This window comes from Enhydra lutris, unplaced genomic scaffold (assembly GCF_002288905.1).
Source record: "Enhydra lutris kenyoni isolate GAN:26980312 unplaced genomic scaffold, ASM228890v2 scaffoldscaffold26, whole genome shotgun sequence".
Taxonomy (NCBI): Eukaryota; Metazoa; Chordata; class Mammalia; order Carnivora; family Mustelidae; genus Enhydra; species Enhydra lutris.
Genome location: NW_019154110.1, coordinates 16,847,584 through 16,867,300, shown reverse-complemented (window position 1 = coordinate 16,867,300; position 19,717 = coordinate 16,847,584).

Below are 19,717 nucleotides of genomic sequence, written 5' to 3'. Positions count from 1 at the left end.
AGTACGGGTCTTGTGTAGAGAGCTAGGAGTAGCCCTTTTGGCTGACTTGTAGAGCACCAGGGACAGACAGAGTGCAGTCCGAATTAAGACTGGAAAGGCTTTATGATGAGATTATGGGCTCAATATCAAGGTGGGACTGTATTCTGAGAATAGTGTTTTTTGAGCAGAATGGCATGCTGAGCTCTCTGCATTATCGCAGGTAGCCTGGCATGAGAATGTGAAATGCAACTTGGGAAGTAAAAATGGGCAAGTCAGAGAGTATGACTGGGACACCAGTTAGGAAACCTCTATCCAGGTGAGAGGCGCTAGGGGTCTGATATTAGGAAATGTGGGTAGGTCTGAAGACACCATAATAGGCAAAAGCAGCAGAACTTGGCAATGAATTTTCTGTGGGGGAGGTTATCAAGGGAGAGGGAATGGTAAGGTTTTAAGGCCTAAGCAATTAATCGGTTGGTGATACTGTCACCAGAAACGGAAGGCCAGGACGAAGAGCAGGTGGGGTGGAGGATGAATGCTGGATTTTGCTAGCACAGCTGGTCATGTCTCCAGTGGAGACACATTATTGCCTGCCTACTAATTCGTGAACCGGTGTATGACCTGCCAAATAATGTCATTATTAGCTCACAGGTAAATTTGCCTCTAAAATTATGAATGAATTTATAATTTACTTCATTCCATACATGTACACACAATTGCTGACATATATACAGTATACACACATGACTTGACATTGCTAACTTTTTTCATACAATGAGAAAATCAATATTTTAAGAATTCCAGTTCGTTGCCGAAAATGAACCAGTCAGGAAACGACAGGTGTTGGCGAGGATGCAGAGAAAAGGGAACCCTCCTACACTGTTGGTGGGAATGCAAGCTGGTGCAGCCTCTCTAGAGAACAGTATGGAGGTTCCTCAAAAAGTTGAAAATAGAGCTCCCCTACGACCCAGCAATCGCACTACTGGGTATTTACCCTAAAGACATAAATGTAGTGATCTGAAGGGGCACGTGCACTCGAATGTTTATAGCAGCAATGTCCACAATAGCCAAACTACGGAAAGAACCTAAATATCCTTCAAAAGATGAATGGATAAAAAAGATATGGTATATATACACAATGGAATACTATGCAACCATCAAAACCCTGAAATCTTGCTATTTGCAATGACATGGATGAAACTAGAGGGTATTATGCTAAGAGAAATAAGTCAGAGAAAGACAATAATCATATGATCTCTCTGATATGAGGAATTTGAGAGGCAGGGAGGGAAAAAAATGAAACAAGATGGGATCAGGAAGGAGACAAACCATAAGAGACTTTTAATCTCATGAAACAAACTGAGGGTTGCTGGGGGTTGTAGGGGTAAGGATAGGGTGGTTGGGTTATGGACATTGGGGAGGGTATGTGCTATGGTGAGTGCTGTGAAATGTGTAAGCCTGATGATTCCCAGACCTATACCCCTGGGGCAAATAATACATTATACATTAGTGAAAAGAAAAAAAAAAAAGAATTGCAATTCAAGCCTTTGGTTGTCCTAACTATGCACAAAGAATATATTGATCCCATTTTAAAGTTCAATTTTAAACTTTTTGAAAATGTTAACATAAATAGCAATTCCTTTGTATAGGTGTGTACCACAAAAAACAAAAACAAAAACAAAAACACAGATGTTTTCTGGGAATGAAGGTGTTTTCTCCTGCATTGATCACTACCCCAAGCAAGGGACTACTCATGTTTGAAGACTAAATGAGGAAGTTCCAATCTCCCCGTATCACAGGTGGAGAACAGCCTTTGTCTTACCAAGAACTAATTTTATGTTCCCCCTGAGCTAATAATGCTAAACAACAACAACCAAAAAAAAAAAAAAAAAAGAGAGAGAGAGAGAGAAAGAAAGAAAAAAGGCAGTCCAAACTCTCTGTGGATTTCTTTAGAAATGTCATGTTTGGTCCTCCAGCAATGTAAGCAAGCCTTTGTATTGGGGTTTACCCAAGATCGTATTGACTGGAAAGTCTCCTACATCCTCAAGGATAGTATCAGCGATTGTGTGTGCTCAGAAAGTCTTTGCAAATGAATGAACAAATAAATAAAAGACTGACTGCACATTGAAATCAGATATAAACTTGGAAACTCAGAACATTATTCAAATGGATAATTTCAAAGTGACCGGTATTTAGTGCTAAGTACATTAATTATTCAATTACTACTGGCATTTTTTTAGTAGTCTTTGGGTGGTAGGTACCATGTAGATCCAGCTACAGACTTCACCTAATAATAAACATAAATATTTACTGAGCACTTTCCTTATGTTATATACCTTTTATAGATTTATTATTTCATTTAATACTCACAAATAATCCGGGAGTTCATGCTAGAAATAGTTCCATTAAACAAGAGAAGCCGTGAAGGGACTTGCCTGGGGAAGTCATCGTTTGGAAAATGGTAGAGTCCAGGGTTAGAATCAAAGCCTGTTTGACTGCAAAGTTTCCCCTTAATCCTTGTGCAATATTGTTTCTGTGTTCAGTTGATGTGCACACTTTCTGTTGCTCACAAGGAGTTTATATTTCATCCGAAATAAACTCTCGAGTTTTTTTTTTTTTTTTTTTAAAGATTTTATTTATTTATTTGACAGACAGATCACAAGTAGGCAGAGAGGCAGGCAGAGAGAGAGGAAGGGAAGCAGGCTCCCTGCCGAGCAGAGAGCCCGATGCGGGACTCGATCCCAGGACCCTGAGATCATGACCTGAGCCGAAGGCAGCGGCTTAACCCACTGAGCCACCCAGGCGCCCAAACTCTCGAGTTTTGAAATGATTGTTTTGCCAGAAGAAACACACAGTCACCTTCCCATAGAAACTTCCCATAGAAGGGCCCACTGATGGAGAGTAGGGTCAGCTCAAGAGACTGTTTGAAAACATTTTTATCCACTCACAATCTGATATCCAGAATGTGGGTGGGTAGTGGGAAAGGGAGCCATTTGCCCAGCTGGATTTCATTCAAAATAGAACTATTTATCTTATGAGTTTATCTTATGGAACAATGCAGAGAACAGATCTCTTCTTTCTTTCTTTAGATAAAAATTTTAAAGTTTCGCTTCAGAGAGGAGATGGTACCTTGCCGTCTCCTTTTTGTTTACTTAAATAAACTATACAGGAAACAGGCATCATTGTCTTTGTAAAAGCAGTTGTAAAGCTTGGTCAAACTAATGATCCCAAGACAGCGGAGTGGCTACAGAAGAAGAACAGTGTTTCTTCTGTTGGTGTCTTGAGGGGCACCCAAGTTCACTTTCAACTCCTACTGGCCTCTTGAGCTTTGTGGGTAAAGCTGCCATTGATAACTTTGGATGATTTCCAATGTGATGGGCTCAGGAGTCTCAGGAGAAGCTCTCTTCCCTTATTTCTTGGTATTTATTTTCCAAGTTAAACTTAGTTTGGAAAACTTTCTTCATAGTTACAGTTTAATTCAATCTTTCTTCCTGGGGTCACAGGGTAAGGTTTTGGATTGCTTCCACAACAAAATGAACATCTCTGGCTCTCTACTCTGGTTGTGCAATGAAAACGGCCACGAACAGAAAGTCAGGAAACTTGGACTTGAATCTTCTTTCCTCTGTTTCAGAGTCTCGCCTATCAGACTTCATGGTCTCTTCTGTAGATCTTTTACTATTCTTTCCTTTTATTCTGTTTTAAAAAATCCTATTTGGGTTCATAATATCTGAGAACATAGACAAGACAGCTTGGGGGAAACTGCTAACACTATGACCCAAGCTACCAGAACAGCTGTAGGAAGCCTCTAAAAGAAAAAAAAAAAAAAAAAAAAATCCCTGGTTCAGCATCTGTCAGCAAAGCCATTGACCTTTTACTGTGGATATTCATCTATTTCCCAGTGAAGAGAGTCACAGACATCTGGCTCAGAGGCTGACCACAGTGCAAAGGTTTTCTTCAGTTCCAGTCAGAAATTCTAGGTTTGCAGCGATCACACACTAATCTCCACTCTTGCTGATCCAAAGCCAGTGCAGTAGGGAGTGTGGGGTGTCCAAGGAGATCAGTAACAAGATAAATAATAAATTGAATTTGGAAGTCAAGCAGCAGGGGTCCAGATTTCCACTTGGGGAGCATTACTCTGCTGTAACTGACATGACATGACGTAAGTTGGAGACCTCAGTTCACAGTTTTATGTGACAGGACACAGGAGTGGCCGGCGTTAGGGAGGACTGATAGGAAAGCCTAAGGGTGAGTTTCTCTGGGAACAGGAAGCAGGGAACGCTATACCAATGAGGCTCTGGGACAGAGAATTGTGACAGGTTTTGTAGAGCAACTGGGCTCTCCAGATGCTGCCGGAAGGGTATCACACAGAGTGTGTAGTTTGTAAGCACTTCTCCCCTCCCAGGCCACAGGATCCAGAAAGAGCAGCTGTGCCATTCGCTGTGTGACTTGCCTTGACTCAGTGAATTCCTACTGTGCCCAGTTCACATTCTCACGTTTATGGGTTAGAGCCGAGAGAAGGATAGCCTCTTTCTAAAATTCCTTTTTATTTTTATTCCTTTTTATTTTCTTGGGGATGGGATCACAGTCTTAGCACCATCAAGTGCATCAGAACCGCACAGTGTACTTGTCAAAAACACAGGTTTCTGGGCTCCAGCCCAGACGTGCTGCATGATGGCCTCGGGATATCTGGTGCGCACGTGTGTGTATGGGAATCTGTGTGTCTTTGAAAGGTCAGGAGTCCGCATTGTTTTATATGTGTCCCAGATGAAGTTTGAGATCCTCTGCTTGATGCTAGTATAGCAAGCCATTGAGTACTGGAGCCTAACCCCAGGACTTCTCTGGGTAAAACCCATCAATGGTGTCTCTTCATGGAAGGTTGGAACCTCAGCATGACACACAGAGCACAAAGCCCCTTCCTCCCCACTCTCTGCTCCAGCTAGGATCAAATGACAAATTACAACTACCACACGCTTTGTTCCTCGTGACTTGCTGATTTACACTCCTTGAGACTCACAGGGATGTGTACTGCTCTTTCCCGACTACCTCAAGTATCCCCTTCACTGATAAGTCCTCCTCCCTCTTCAGATCAGGTAGGCTTCAGTTCCCTCCTCCTGTGTCCACTTCTTGCTTGAAGCTGGGGTTTCTTAAGCTGGGCATGTTTGATATTTGGGGCTGGATGATTCTTTTTTGTGGAGGGGCTGACTTGCTCATCGTAAGATGTTTAGCAGGTTCCTGGCGTCTACTCACCAGATGCAGGTGGGAACCCCCGAGCGGAGAACCAAAAACGTCTTTGGACATGGCCAACTGTCCCCTGGGTGCAAGATTGTAGCAGACTGAGAACACTGCTCTACTTACATGTAGTCCTCACCAAGTTATGCAGGAAGTAGCTGTTTGCTTATTTATCTCCTCTAAGAGTTTGAGTTCAAGTGCAGGGCTATACAGAATTTATCCTCATGACCCCTATGCCAAAGCATAACACCCAATGCATACAGTAGGCATATTATACACATTTCCTCCGTAGCAAAACTTCGAGGTGCCAGGTGTCAGAAGACCTAGATTTTAGCTTATTTTGGTCAGCTTTGCTGCTTAAAATGTGCCGACTGTGGAGAAATCAAGTAGCATCTCTGTGCTCTGGTTTCCCTCATTTGGCTCTGATTCTTTTCTGCTTTGTGCTGGGATGGGTGCTTCTTGGTATGCTGACCTTTAATATCAGTGGTAGGAAATTAAACAGGTTTTGCATCTGCAAATGCTCAGGATTCACAGTATTAGTAGGAGACTCATTCACTCTGAAGGATGATTCCCCTTCCCCCAATTCACCCTATGAAATGCCTCTCCGGTTATTTCATTATCTTCAAGAAGGACTTCTCTCTCTCTCTCTCTCTCTGTTTACTTACTTTATGACTTCCTTTTATATTCTGGGCATTCCATCAGTGTGGCTTCTGTGTTCTCCCAGCACTGTGGTGGGCTCGTTTATATATCTTGCTCTCTTCTTTGAGCAGAGGAATTAGTTTCCAGATTGAGTTCAGCTGAGAAGGACCCCTTCGCAGGGAAATGTGGACTCTGTCACCACCAGCTCCCCTCCAGCAGTTGCTGGCTAGGGCTTTCCGTTAACCATTTCGTGCCCCGAACATGGAGGCTACGGAAAGCACTGACAAATTGTAAAATTCTACGCAAATGAATCAGTAAGTGCCAGGTACATATCCTTTAGGCTGCAGGGGGTGGGGGATTGAAAATCATCTAGTCTAGCTCTTTCATTTTCAAGTTGGGAACAGTGAAGCCTGAACAGATCTCCCCTCATTACTATTTTCTTTGCAGTTTCTTACGATTTCAAAAAGTCAATCTCAATCATTCTGTTGCTTTCTTAATGCATCACAGCTAATTTTTATTTTCCATCTTTTCCTATACTTCATGATACCCTCTTTAAGCTTAAAATAAGAATTTCCTTTCAATACAGGGTTTGGGGATGTCTCTCATCTGAAAAAGGAGACAGGTGTTTTTAACATAGTGAGCTCTGTGTATTTAGGTCTGCAGTAGCACATGGTTTAGAGGGATGAACAAGGCTTTGGGTTTTTTTTTTTTTCCTACCCCCAAGGGACAGTTCTTTTCATGCAAATTGAAAATAGTTCTATTCTTTTCCTCAATTTTTTTTTCTTACAACTTTCTTTTAAAATCTTCTTAGGCAGATTAGCAGGATTTGTTTGTAAGAAGACAGCTGTTGAGAAAATGTGCAGTACTCATTAGCCACTAAAACGTTTTCTATTCTAGAATTTTGGAGAACTTGCAATAGGAATGCACCTGTCTGTTGGTTTACCTGAAGAGCTCATGGATGTCCTAAGAAACTTGGCAGCCTCTTGCGGCTGGAGAGTCTAGGATTGCTCATTGCTGACCCACAGTGGTGCTTCCTTGGAGACTCAGAGAAGTAAACAAGTACAGTGGGTGGGGAGAGACTGACAGGATTTCAAACTTTGGTTTGCTAAACGGGGAGGGGGGGGCGGAGAAGAAGAGCACCATCATCCACAGCCATGATTGTTTCTTAAAAGAAGGAGTACTGTTGCTCGAAGACAAAAAACAAAACAGGATATAATCTCACCACGTTGATTTTACTTTTTCACATTTTGAATGCACGTCTCCAAATGAGCATGCTGAAACCACCAAACCTAGATTAATTAATCCAAGAGTCAGAGATGGGAGTTATAATGTCAAATCCTGTTAAAAAAAAAAGGGGGCTAAAATTATTTGATTTGCCTTCGTGTTAACTATTGCTCATATCATTTGTTTCTTCCGTGGGGCCAAAGTGTTAAGTATGTTCGAAGATTTCTAGATTACTAGGGAAACAACACAGTGGAATCAGTATGCCCAGACTCACAGACGTGGGCGGTGGGGGTGGGGGGGAGGACTGCTAACTCTGCCACCACATTCCACAGACCACTTAACCTGTTTGTATCTTCCTCTTTAAAAACACAACCTATTTCACAGGGTATTGCGTAAAATGAAATTATAAATCTCCAAGCACTTAATAAACTACAAAGTGGTCTGCAGCTGTGAGATTTTGTATCTCTAAACTTTGTGGACTTTTTTTTTTTTTTAATTAAAACCTTATCAGGGTTGTGTTAATTTGTCTACAATGTTGAATGAAATTTATCAACACACACTTTTCATAGGAGATGGCAGTATATAAAGTATGTGTCAGTGCCTGGCATAAAATAGACAATTATTTTTATTCCCTTTACCCACTTGCAGTACATGTTTGACTCTCCAGATAATATAAATGCCAAACATTTTGCAATGTAAGTGATCGCCAAGCTGAAATTATATGTCTATGATGCTTTTGAAAAATTTTTGGATACATGAGTGAACAGGATATCAAAATAACCTTTAGGTTATGGAACCATAAAACCAGCTACACACTAGCTCTTCCACCTTACTTCCTTCTCTGACTCATGTGCGCCCTCTGCCGACTGAAGACCTGTATTTCATTAGCAAATTTAACTGTTTTGAACAAAGGGATCACAATTTTCCCCAGGCCAGGACTGGAAGTCCTAACACGCAAATTACCATTTCAGAGAATCATGGTGTCTTCTCTTTTTCCTTTTTAATAATACCAGGAAAACTTAGTCACAATGTAAAAACTAAATAGGGATAAATTTAAATAGAAAATAAAAAATCAAATGTGAAACTGCCTTCAATAGTACTGTCAGCAGGGGCGCCTGGGTGGCTCAGTGGGTTAAAGCCTCTGCCTTCGGCTTGGGTCATGATCCCAGGGTCATGGGATCGAGCCCCGCATCGGGCTCTCTGCTCCGTGGAGGGCCTGCTTCCTCTTCTCTCTCTGCCTGCCTCCCTGCCTACTTGTGATCTCTCTCTCTGTCAAATGAATAGGTAAAATCTTTGGGGGGGTAAAAAAATAGTACTGTCAGCATTTGCTGTATCTTTATTCTATTTTTTCTATGTAAGATGTGCGTTATTTTTCTTACAAAGACAGGGTTATACTGTATAAAATTTTTGCAAACTTGCTTTTGATACTATTTATGGTAAACATCTTCCCATGTCAATAAAATGGACCATGAAGTGGCTACTTAGTGTGCCATTGCAAGGATGTCCCATAATACTTTTCTATATTTATAAAGTACATTCAGTCTGGTTTCAGCTTTTCTGATTGCTGTTTGTTTTTTTTAATTTTACTCTTATGCCCCATACTGTCCATAAAGATAGGTCAGAAGCTAAATCAAAAATTGATAATACTTCATAATTAATATTAGGGACAAAAAATGATACACCAGTACCAAGATCTCAATATACTGTATTGTCAAATATTTCTACTGCCTGTTTCCATTTCCTGCACTTACTGCTTATCCTCTTCTACTAAATTGTATTAAAATACATTTATCATAGGCAAAGAGTGAACATTTTAGAAAGATTTAAAGTCTTTTTCCCAGTAAGACTGAAGAAGATATTTCATCTCCAAAATGAGAGTTGACAGCATAAACAAGAAAAAATCAGAGGTCTGGAAAGACTGGGTGAAAATTAGAAATACATTTGCCAAAAAAAAAAAAAAAAAAATAGAAAAAAAGAAATACATTTGCCACGTTCACTCCCAATGAAGGAATGAATATCCTCTGTCATACTGAGAAAAGTCCGATTAGTGAAGCTGAAGATAAACTTGAGAGTTTCCTCAAGACTCACAGGAAATAATAAATAATCGAAAATAATGAGAGAACAAGATAGGAAATAACCCTGAAAGATGTAGTTTGTGTAAAGTAAGAATTCCATAGCAGGAACTGGAACCACGAGAACACAAGCAAAAATAAAAGCAACAGAAGAAGAAATTTTTGAGCTAAATAAATATTTGAGTTTGAAGTTTAAAAATGGTTCACTGAAAGTAAATGGAACACATGCCTAGGTATAACCAGGCAAAACTCTTGAATGTAAAAGACAAACTGAACTTTCCATAATAGAGACTCTTATAAGAGTCTAAAATATGCATTTTAGAGAGAAATACAAGCCAATCCAATCCCCTTAATACTAAATGCCAATTGTCAATACTTATAGGACTTTGAGGATTAATCAAAATTAAAAGCTCAAGAATAGTGAAGGCATACTTTAAAATTCCCCTTGTAAACTTTTTTGCAGACCTCGAATAAGGAAAACTAGCAAAAGCTTAGCTCTTAATTGTGAAGCAGGGATGGAGGACTGGAACTCGATCTGCTGGTTTGCCCTCCCTCCCATGATGGAACCAGAGGTATCTCCTCAGGTAGTTTGAAAACCACTGTTCCAGTCCATTTAACAACATGAAATAGGAAAATAATTGGTATAGCTCCTGGAAAAGCTATGGTGAATTTATCATTTTTTCCTCCCTGGCAATATGATTGTCTGTGTAGAAAACTGAGAACAACTTAAAAACGGAACTAACAAAAGAATTAGTATGGTGGTCAGTTTATACATATGTATTCAAATATATGTATTCATCTATATACACACATATATATGAAGATCAACAGAATATATACACATATAATTCATATAAATGTGTGAATATATTCTGATACTGAATATATGAATATCCCATAATAATGAATATCAGAAAGCAGAGCAACAGAATTCTTCTATTAATTCACTCAACAGATGTTTATATACCGGCTGTGTGCTAATAACTGGGGACACAGTGGTGAGAGGGATGGACATGTGGAGCTTATGCTCTGGTGGGGGAGAAAGATGCTCAGCTAATTACAGATCAAGATCAGTGCTAGAAATAAACTAGCATTTATTTGTTTACCTTTTATTGTTTTCCTCTTGCCCCCACTGGGATGCAGGTCCAATCACAGGTGGAAATCAATTTTTTTTTAGAAGGGGGGGGCAGTGTGAGAGGAAGAGAGAGAATCTTAAGCAGGCTCCATGCCTAGCAGGGAGCCCAGCACGGGGCTCGATCTCAGGCCCATAGGATCATGTCCTGAGCTGAAATCAAGAGTAAAACACTTAACTGACTGAGCCACCCAGGCGCCCCTGGAAATCAATTTTGTACAGGGCGAGGGGGGGGGGAGCCAGAGGCTGAGATAGCACATAAAAGAGGCTGGAGAAGAAAACTATGGAGAAAAGATTAGGGCTAACACTTCAAAGATGGGAATAAGTGAGGAGTGTGGGGAGGGCGGCTGAGACTGATAGAAGCTGAGGGAATATGTGGCTTGACCCCAGACACCAGGGAACCGGAAGGCTGGAAGGCAGAGAGGGGAGAACGGGGAAGATGGGAACGGGGCACCCAGAAAGGTCTAGTCAGATGGCACAGGATGCTGTAAGCCGGGGTAAGAACTCTGAAAGTTGTTTTTCGCAACGTGAAGCCTGTGGATGGTTGTCAGGAGAGGAGTGCCAGGAGCAGTGGACTCAGAATTGTATTATAGTGCTCTCTGTCTCTCCATTGGGGGGCAGGTGACTTCTTACCAACTGGTTGGAAGGAGCTCTGGGCCGTCAGGGGAACAGCAATGGTGGCTTTGGCGAGAGTAGGCAGTGCCAATAGAAAGAAGTGAACAAACCTAAGCTATGTGGAAACTATAAATAGGAAAAACTATTGACTAATTGTACACGAGGTTTGAAGGAAAGAAAGCAGTATCAGTGTGAGGTTTCCAGACTTCCAAGCAGATCTGATGGGCATACCACCATAGGGAGATGGAGGCAAGGAGAGGTGACCCGAATGAGTCCTTTGCGGGTGCAACTGGCCTCAGCTGGGTTGTCTGACTTCACGAAGAATTTAGTCTATATTCTGGGGGAAGACAGAGAGGCTTCTGACCCAGACTTGAGACCTGCCCCCTGAGAGAGGACTCCAGGTGTGCAAAAAACAAAGGGCAGTGGTGTTTATGCTGATGAGTATCAGTGTGCAGTCTGGGAACCAGAGCCCAAGTGAAACCCTAAACTTTTGTCTGAAATGCCCTAATGCTGAACTCCGATCCCCCGCAGTGACTAGTCAGGGCAGCGGAAGGGCTTGAGAAATACAATACTTCCAGTTCATCTCCGTAATCCCTTTATTGGAAGGAAGGTGGTTGGTGACTTTATTCTGTGATCCCTTGCAGAATTCAAACACCTGGTTTTCTGAACTGTCAGTTTTAATAAAGCTCTCATACACTATCTGTCCCAAAAGACAAAGCTATAAACTCACCTTTCTTAACACCTGATTTGTATGTCTTATTTTCCTTATATTAGCAGGCTAAATGGACTAGGAACCTTCAGTCTGTGTGGGTCTGTGACCACATGGTTTGATTCACCAGATAACCAAGTGGTTATGCAAGGTATTATCTCTTTATGCCTTTGTTCTCTTATTCTCATTCTTCCTTATAAAATAAAAGGGGAGCCACAGAAGACCCCTGAATAACCAAAACAATCTTGAAAAAGAAAAACAAAGCTGGAGGCATCACAGTTCCAGACTTCAAGCTATATTGCAAAGCTCTAGCCATGGATGCAGTGTGGTACTGGATCCAAAAAGTAAAAGTGATGGACTAAGTAATATATAATACATACATAAGATAATTTCTCAAATTAATTGTTCATGTGTTCATGAGGATGGCAAGCTGAGGATGAGAATTTGCGTCTTCTTTGTACCCTACAATTGCTGTTACGGGCATAAAAGCTTAGGGGCGCCTGGGTGGCTCAGTCAGTTAAGGATCTGCCTTTAGCTCAGGTCATGATCCCAGGGCTCTGGGATCTACTGAGTCCTGCATCTGACTCCTTGCTTATCAGGGAGCCCACTTCTCCCTCTGCCTGACCTTCTCCCTGCTTGTGATCTCTCTCTGATAAATAATAAAATCTTAAAAAAACAACAACTCATACTTAAGGAGGATTCAGATATTGCCTTTAATTTATTTTTTTATCTACTAATGTACTCACTTATTTGATAAATATTTACTAATCAGTATTTATCAAAGAAGTGAGTACATGAATACATAAATGAGAACAAATTGAAGGTAATATCTAAATCCTTTTCTGGTATTAAATGTTATAGTTTTATGGCTAGAATGGTTCATAAAAAGTCTTTTAAGAGTGGAAACCCTTACAGATATAATTGAATTAGCAGCTACTTTCAGTGTTTCATGTCTATAGATCCTGTGTTGGTAGTAGGTGACACAGGTATGAGAAAGTAGGCTCTCAAATCCAATAGAAACAGCTCCCAGCCTAAACTCTGCCTTTGACCTACCCATGTGACCTTGGACTAGTTACTTCATTTCTTTAAACTTTAGTTTATGTAAAACCTAGAGATCATAATGGAACTGATTATAGAGGGGATATTGCAAGGATTAAAAGAAAACACTTAGCATAGTTTCTGGCTCATAATGAGTACTCAGCAGGATTAAGGTATTATTAAGCGACTTACAGGATGTTATTTTATAAGCTTTGGAGCCCAGAACAGCCTCATCATCCTCTTCTGCTTCTCACTGCCCTAGCAAGGCAAAACTCTTGATCATTTTAGTAGGAGCAGACATTCAAGCGTACAAGTTAAATAGAAAAGAAGTAAACTGATTTGGACCACTCTCGAGACAGATTAAATTCAACTCAGCTATAGGGGCGCCTGGGTGGCTCAGTGGGTTAAAGCCTCTGCCTTTGGCTCGGGTCATGATCCCGGGGTCCTGGGATCGAGCCCTGCGTCGGGCTGTCTGCTCCGCAGGGAGCCTGCTTCCTCTTCTCTCTCTCTCTGCCTGCTTGTGGTCTCTGTCTGTCAAATGGATGAATAAAATCTTAAAAAAAAAAAAAAATTCAACTCAGCTATAGAATGTATCAACAACTACTGAGAATACATTTCCGTAAGGTCCTCTTTCACGTTACATAGTGCTTTCATTTGTATTATTTTTGTAATCCTCTCAGCAAATCCCCGAGACAGGTATTTTATATCACTGTTGAGAAAATAGGTTTAAAAAATTAAAGTGATCTGCCTGGTTCTTAAAGTGACTGGAACTCCAATCTTTTGATTGCAAAGCTAGCTTTTATGATCATAACTCTGTCTTGGGAATCCACAAACCAAATTCGTTCTATCCTGTGAAAAATATCCCTACAGAAAGTGAGAAGTTCTGATCTTTACCCATTTGTTTTATTCATGAGACCCTATAGTTCATTCTCTTCTCAGTTGCTTGATGCCCAGCAGATTTCACTAGTAAATTAGTCCCCCAATTAAACACACACACACACACACACACACACACACACACACACACACACAGCAACAACAACAACACTGATCAATCACAACAGGTAATCTATATTTGTTCTCTGTGCAAAGTTAGGCATTTGTGAATCTTCATCACTCACTCATTCATTTTGCATGGTATTCCAGAGTAGTGTTTTTCTTTTTCTTCTGCTATTTTTAATGAGAGTGATAGTATTACATCTTTATTAGAAGTATTTCTTTAATTTGTTTATATTACATGAATCTCAAATATATAGAAAAGTGCAGAGCATAATATAACATTCATCAACCTACTACGCAGCACATACATTAATATCACGCCTTACTCACACCATAATTTTTTAAAGAAATAAGAATGGTACAGCTACTTTTGACGTTAACATGAATCCTTCCCATTCACTTGTGAAGTTTTCAGACTAAACGCTATAAATACAAAGTATCTTACTCCATACATCCTTCTTCAATTTGCTTTTGCTTTCTTCATTCAAATGTGTTTTCAAGATTTATCCATGACATACAAATAGGTTCCTTTTTTTATATCAAAAGTTATAAAATGAATATACCACAGTTTATTCTGTTTGTTGAATATTTTATGTTGTTTCCATTTTTTTTTTTTTTTTTTTTGCCACTAGAACAATGTGTGTCTTCACACAGCATTAGTGGTTCTCTCAGGTACACTTTCTGAAGTGTGCTTTCCTGCGGAGCCAGGAAGTATGTGGATACTCAGTCTTAACAGGTCTTCCCAAGTCGTTTTTCAAACTACCATTTACATTTTATTATTATTTTTTTTAAAGATTTTATTTATTTATTTATTTGACAGACAGAGATCACAGGTAGGCAGAGAGGCAGGCAGAGAGAGGAAGGGAAGCAGGCTCTCTGCTGAACAGAGAGCCTGATGCGGGGCTCGATCCCAGGACCCTGGGATCATGACCTGAGCCAAAGGCAGAGGCTTTAACCCACTGAGCCACCCAGGCGCCCCTACATTTTATTATTTTTAAAAAAGATTTTAGTTATTTATTTGAGAGAGAGGGCAGAGGGAGAGTGAGAGGGAGAAGCAGACTCCCCACTGAACAGGGAGCCCTACCTGTGGGGCTCGATCCGAGAAACCCGAGTTCATGATCTGAGCTGAAGGAAGATGCTTAACCAACTGATCCACCCAGACATCCTCGCCGTTTACATTTTAACTAGAACATTTTATGTCAGAGCTTTCATTTCCTTGTATATTACCAACTTCTACTATTTAAGTTTTGGACAATTTAATAGAAATGAAATCGTGTGATTTGTTTTGCATCTCCCCAGTTACTGTGGAACTTAAACAATTGTCCATGTGTTTATACGCTGTTTGTTTTTTTTTTTCCCTGTTCATATTTTCAATTGCCTTATTTGGGTTTTGCTTATTGATTTATAGGAATTCCATTTATATAATCAATACTGATCCTTTGTTGTCTATGTAACAAATGTCTTCTACTAATCTGTGTGTTGGGTTTTGATTTATTTATAGTGTATAGTTGAACAGGAGTTTTTGCTTTCTAATATAGATCAGTTAATGTTTTCTTTCATGGTTTGTGCTATTTTATGTTTTTAATAAATCTTTATTTATTTATTTATTTATTTATTTTTTTTTTTAAAGATTTTATTTATTTATTTGAGAGAGAGACAGTGAGAGAGAGCATGAGCGAGGAGAAGGTCAGAGAGAGAAGCAGACTCCCCGCGTAGCCGGGAGCCCGATGCGGGACTCGATCCCGGGACTCCAGGATCATGACCTGAGCCGAAGGCAGTCGTCCAACCAACTGAGCCACCCAGGCGTCCCTATTTATTTATTTTTAAGAGAGAGGGAGAAACAGAGAGGGTGAGGGGAAGGGGCAGAGAGAGAGAATCTTAATCAGGATCCATGCTCATTGTGGAGCCCAATGTGGGGCTTGCTCTTACACCCTGAGATCATGACCTGAGCAAAAATCAGGAGTCAGACACTTAACTGACTGAGCCATCCAGGAGCCCCAAGAAATCTTTCTTAACACTTAAGTCATAAAGGTTTGCTTTTATATTGTCTTCTGAAAATTTCAACATTTTGCCTTATGTAATTAGTTCTTATACATCTGTAATTCACATTTATATGTGATATGATAATGGAATTTCATTTTTGTATAAAGATAGTCCATTTTTCTGATATCATTTTTTCTTTACCATTTTTTGTGTTTGAAGTATAGTTGACACACAATGTTACATAAGTTTCCAGGGTACAATGTAGTGATTTGACAACTCTCTGCCTTATGCTCTGCCCACCACAAGTGTAGCTACCACCCGTCCCCATACAGTGCCCCTAATACTATTTTTTAAATTGTCTGTTTTCTCTCACATGCTAAGTTTCAGTATGCCTATGGATTTTTTCCTAGGTGAAAAGCTGTTTCATTATTTATTTATTTTTCCTAGTCAGTATTATCATATTTTCTTTATATATCCTTATATCTGATAGGGCAGTTTTCTCCCCACCCCCCCCCCCACACCTTAAAAAGTAGCTTTCCTACTTTTTCAAATTGCTTGATTCCTGTAACTTTACTATGAAGTTTAGGATTGGTGTGTTACATTCCTTGAACTCTCTTAATGGATTTTTGTTTAAATTTCATTGGATTTATAGTTTAAATTGATAGAAATGGTCTTTTAAAAAACATTAAATATTCAGGCACCTGGGTGGCTCAGTGGATTAGAGCCTCTGCCTTCAGCTCAGGTCATGATCCCAGGGTCCTGGGTTTGAGCCCCGCATTGGGCTCTCTGTTCAACGGGGAGCCTGCTTCCCACCCCACCCCCCACCTGCCTCTTTGCCTACTTGTGATTTCTGTCTGTCAAATTAAATAAAATCTTTAAAAAAAATTAAATATCCTAATCTATGAATAAGATATCACAGAGGCGTAAGGACTGAAAACAAGAACCCTTCCTTAGGTGGTTTTTTCTTTTCTTTTTTTTTTTTTTTTTTAAGATTTACTTATTTATTTATTTGACAGACAGAGATCACAAGGAGGCTGAGAGGCAGGCAGAGAGAGGGGAGGGGGAAGCAGACTCCCTGCGGAGCAGAGAGCCAGATGTGGGGCTCCATCCCAGGACCCCAGGATCATGACCTGAGCCGAAGGCAGAGGCTTTAACCCACTGAGCCACCCAGGCGCCCCCTTCCTTAGGTGTTTTAAGCAGAAAGGAATTTGATGCAGAGGCTTAATTGCCAGCTAAGTTCCTAGAATAAGTATGTATTTGTTTTGTTTGTTTGGCTATCAAATATATGGGGGCAGGGATTAGCTATTTTTTTCTTTTTTCTTTCTTTTGCTTTTGCATTGTCATCAGAGAATGATGTATTCTTTAGTGTTTGTTGAAAATATCCTCTGTGGGTTACAAGATCATCAATTTTAATGAACATTTGATGAGAGTTTGCAAATAATGTTTTCTTTATCCTTGCCAATTTTTTGCCTTCTTAATCAGTTGATTTCCTAGAAAAGAGCCTTAAAATGTTCCATTGTGAATTTATATATAATTTTTATATATTATATATAATATATATTTTATATATATATAATATATAAATTATATATTTTATATATATATTTTATTTATTTATTTATATATAAAATTATATATTTATATATATAAAATTATATATTATATATAATTTTATATATGTAATATTTATGTATAATATTACATGCACATATGCACACACGATAATATACACACATTTGAATCATCTAACATTTTATTTCTTGCTAAGTCACTGATGGATATTTCACAGTGTGTTTTAACAGTTCACTCACTGAAGGACAGCTGGCTTTCCCCACCCCCAGTTTCTGACTATTACAGATTAAACTCTATCAACATTTGTATACTAGGCATTTTTGAACAGTGCTATTTTTCTGTCCTCTTAGGTATATGCCTAGGAATGGAATAGCTAGATTGTATGGTAGGTGTATGTTTAACTTTATTTATTTTAAAATATCTATTTATTTATTTATTTTAGAGAGAGAGAAAGAGGGTGGAGGGAGAGGGAGAGAGAGAATCTCAAGCAGGCTCCCTGCTGAATGTGGAGCCTGATGTGGGGCTCGATGCAGAGCTTGATCTCACCACCCTGAGGTCAGGGCCTGAGCCGAAATCAAGAGTCAGATGCTTAACTGAGTGAGCCACACAGGCGCCCTGTAACTTTTAAAGAAACTCAGTTTACCAAAGTGCGTCTATCATTTCTGTTCCACCAGCAGTGTATGAGAGTTCTCTTTCTTCCACATTCTTGCCAATACATGCTTTGATCATAGGTGCATAGTCATATCTCATTGTGATTTTATTTTATTTTATTAAAGTTTTTATTTGAATAATCTCTATATCCAATGTGGGGTTCGAACTCACAAGCAGGAGATGAAGAGTTTCATGCACCTCTGACTGAGCCAGCCAGGTGCCCCACATTTTCCATGTCTTTCTGTCTCCCTGTTACTTTCTAGAGAATTGCCTCATTGCCACCTTCTTATCCCTTTCTCTTGAACAACCCCTCTTTTAAAGTTCTAATTTTAGGGGTGCCTGAGTGGCTCAGTGAGTTAAAGCCTCTGCCTTCAGCTCAGGTCATGATCTCAGGGTCCTGGGATTGAGCCCTGCATTGCATCAGGCTCTGCCCAGCAGGGAGCCTGCTTCCCCCTCTCTCTGCCTGCCTCTCTGCCTACCTGTGATCTCTCTCTCTCTCTCTTTCAAATAAATAAAATTTTTTAAAAAAAGGAAAGGAAAGAAAGAAAGTTACTCATATTGGCTTGTTGTTATCTGTAGCTCTTTGGTCTGATAGTCCTGTCTGCACATCTGCTAACTCTCTCATGTGGAGAGTTGTTCCCTCAGATCTTCATAACTCACTTATTATATAGGCATCTTCTGTGGGTGTTGTTTTCTCCCGGGTAATTCCATATGTCCTAGTTGTGAAAGTGTCCCTGGCTCTGATTCCCACAGGATCCCAGGGGTTTCAATGGTCCTGAATAAGATTTGGTGTTAATTTATCTCTTTGTGGTTTCCATACAGTACAGGTTACATGAATTTAGGTCCCATCTCTGGCATACACTTGGGGTTTAGTTTCTCCCACTTGTCTTTTTCTTTCTTTCTGTTTAAGGCTTCAGAAAAAAGATGCGCTTCCTTGAGGCCTCCACAGTGTACAGGCTGGGGACTTTCTGGTTTCCTGGGAGTGGAAGGGGCAGATCTTGAAGGATCCTGGCTTTATTTTGTATTTTCTTTTGAGAGAGTGAGGGAGGAGAGGAGGGGCAGAGGGAGAGGGAGAGAGAGAATCTCAGGCAGACTCCATACCCTGAGCCTGCAGAGCCCAACGTGGGGTCTGATCTCAGATCCTGAGATCATGACCCAAGCAGAAACCAAGAGTTGGATGCTTAACCTGCTGAACCACCCAGGAGCCCCAAGGGATTCAGGCTTTATGAAGGAGTTCCCCGTCCAACCTCCCACCACTTATGGCTCAGTGCCTTGTCTTCAGTCTTAAGTCCCTGGGTGAGTATTAGAACCCCAGCCCCAACCCCTGGAGCCTCTTTTTGGAACTTAGGAAACTCCAAATACATTATTGCTCTCTTCTGAAGAGAATCCACTGAGATAGATGGGGAAGTCTGACAGTGGAAATGAGCATTTCACCTTTACTACAATGAAGCAGTTTATTGAACAGAGGCAACAAAAGAATTACAACACTGCCTATAACCAAACTTGCCCTTGAGGCACAGACAGCATGGGAAAGTCTCAGTTCTGGTAGCACACCTGCACTCTTGAGTTTACTGTATAACCTAGGACAGATGAGAATGCACATTTTCTACAGGTGGAGAGGTACCAGAAAGGAGCAGCCAGAAGGGCTTGATCCAGACATGCCTGGCAGTTCCTTTTTTCAAACTCATAAATCACCCCTCTTCTCATGAGAAGGAGGGAGCCAATGAGTGAGTCCAAGAGTATTACTCTAAAGGAAGAAAGTTCCTTCACTGAGAAACAAGCCATGGGCATGTGGGGTGGGGGATAGTCAATCCCTTCTAAAGCTATCCAATGTGCTTGTGACTCTGGCTTTCATTCTCTCTTTCCTTTCTGAAATCT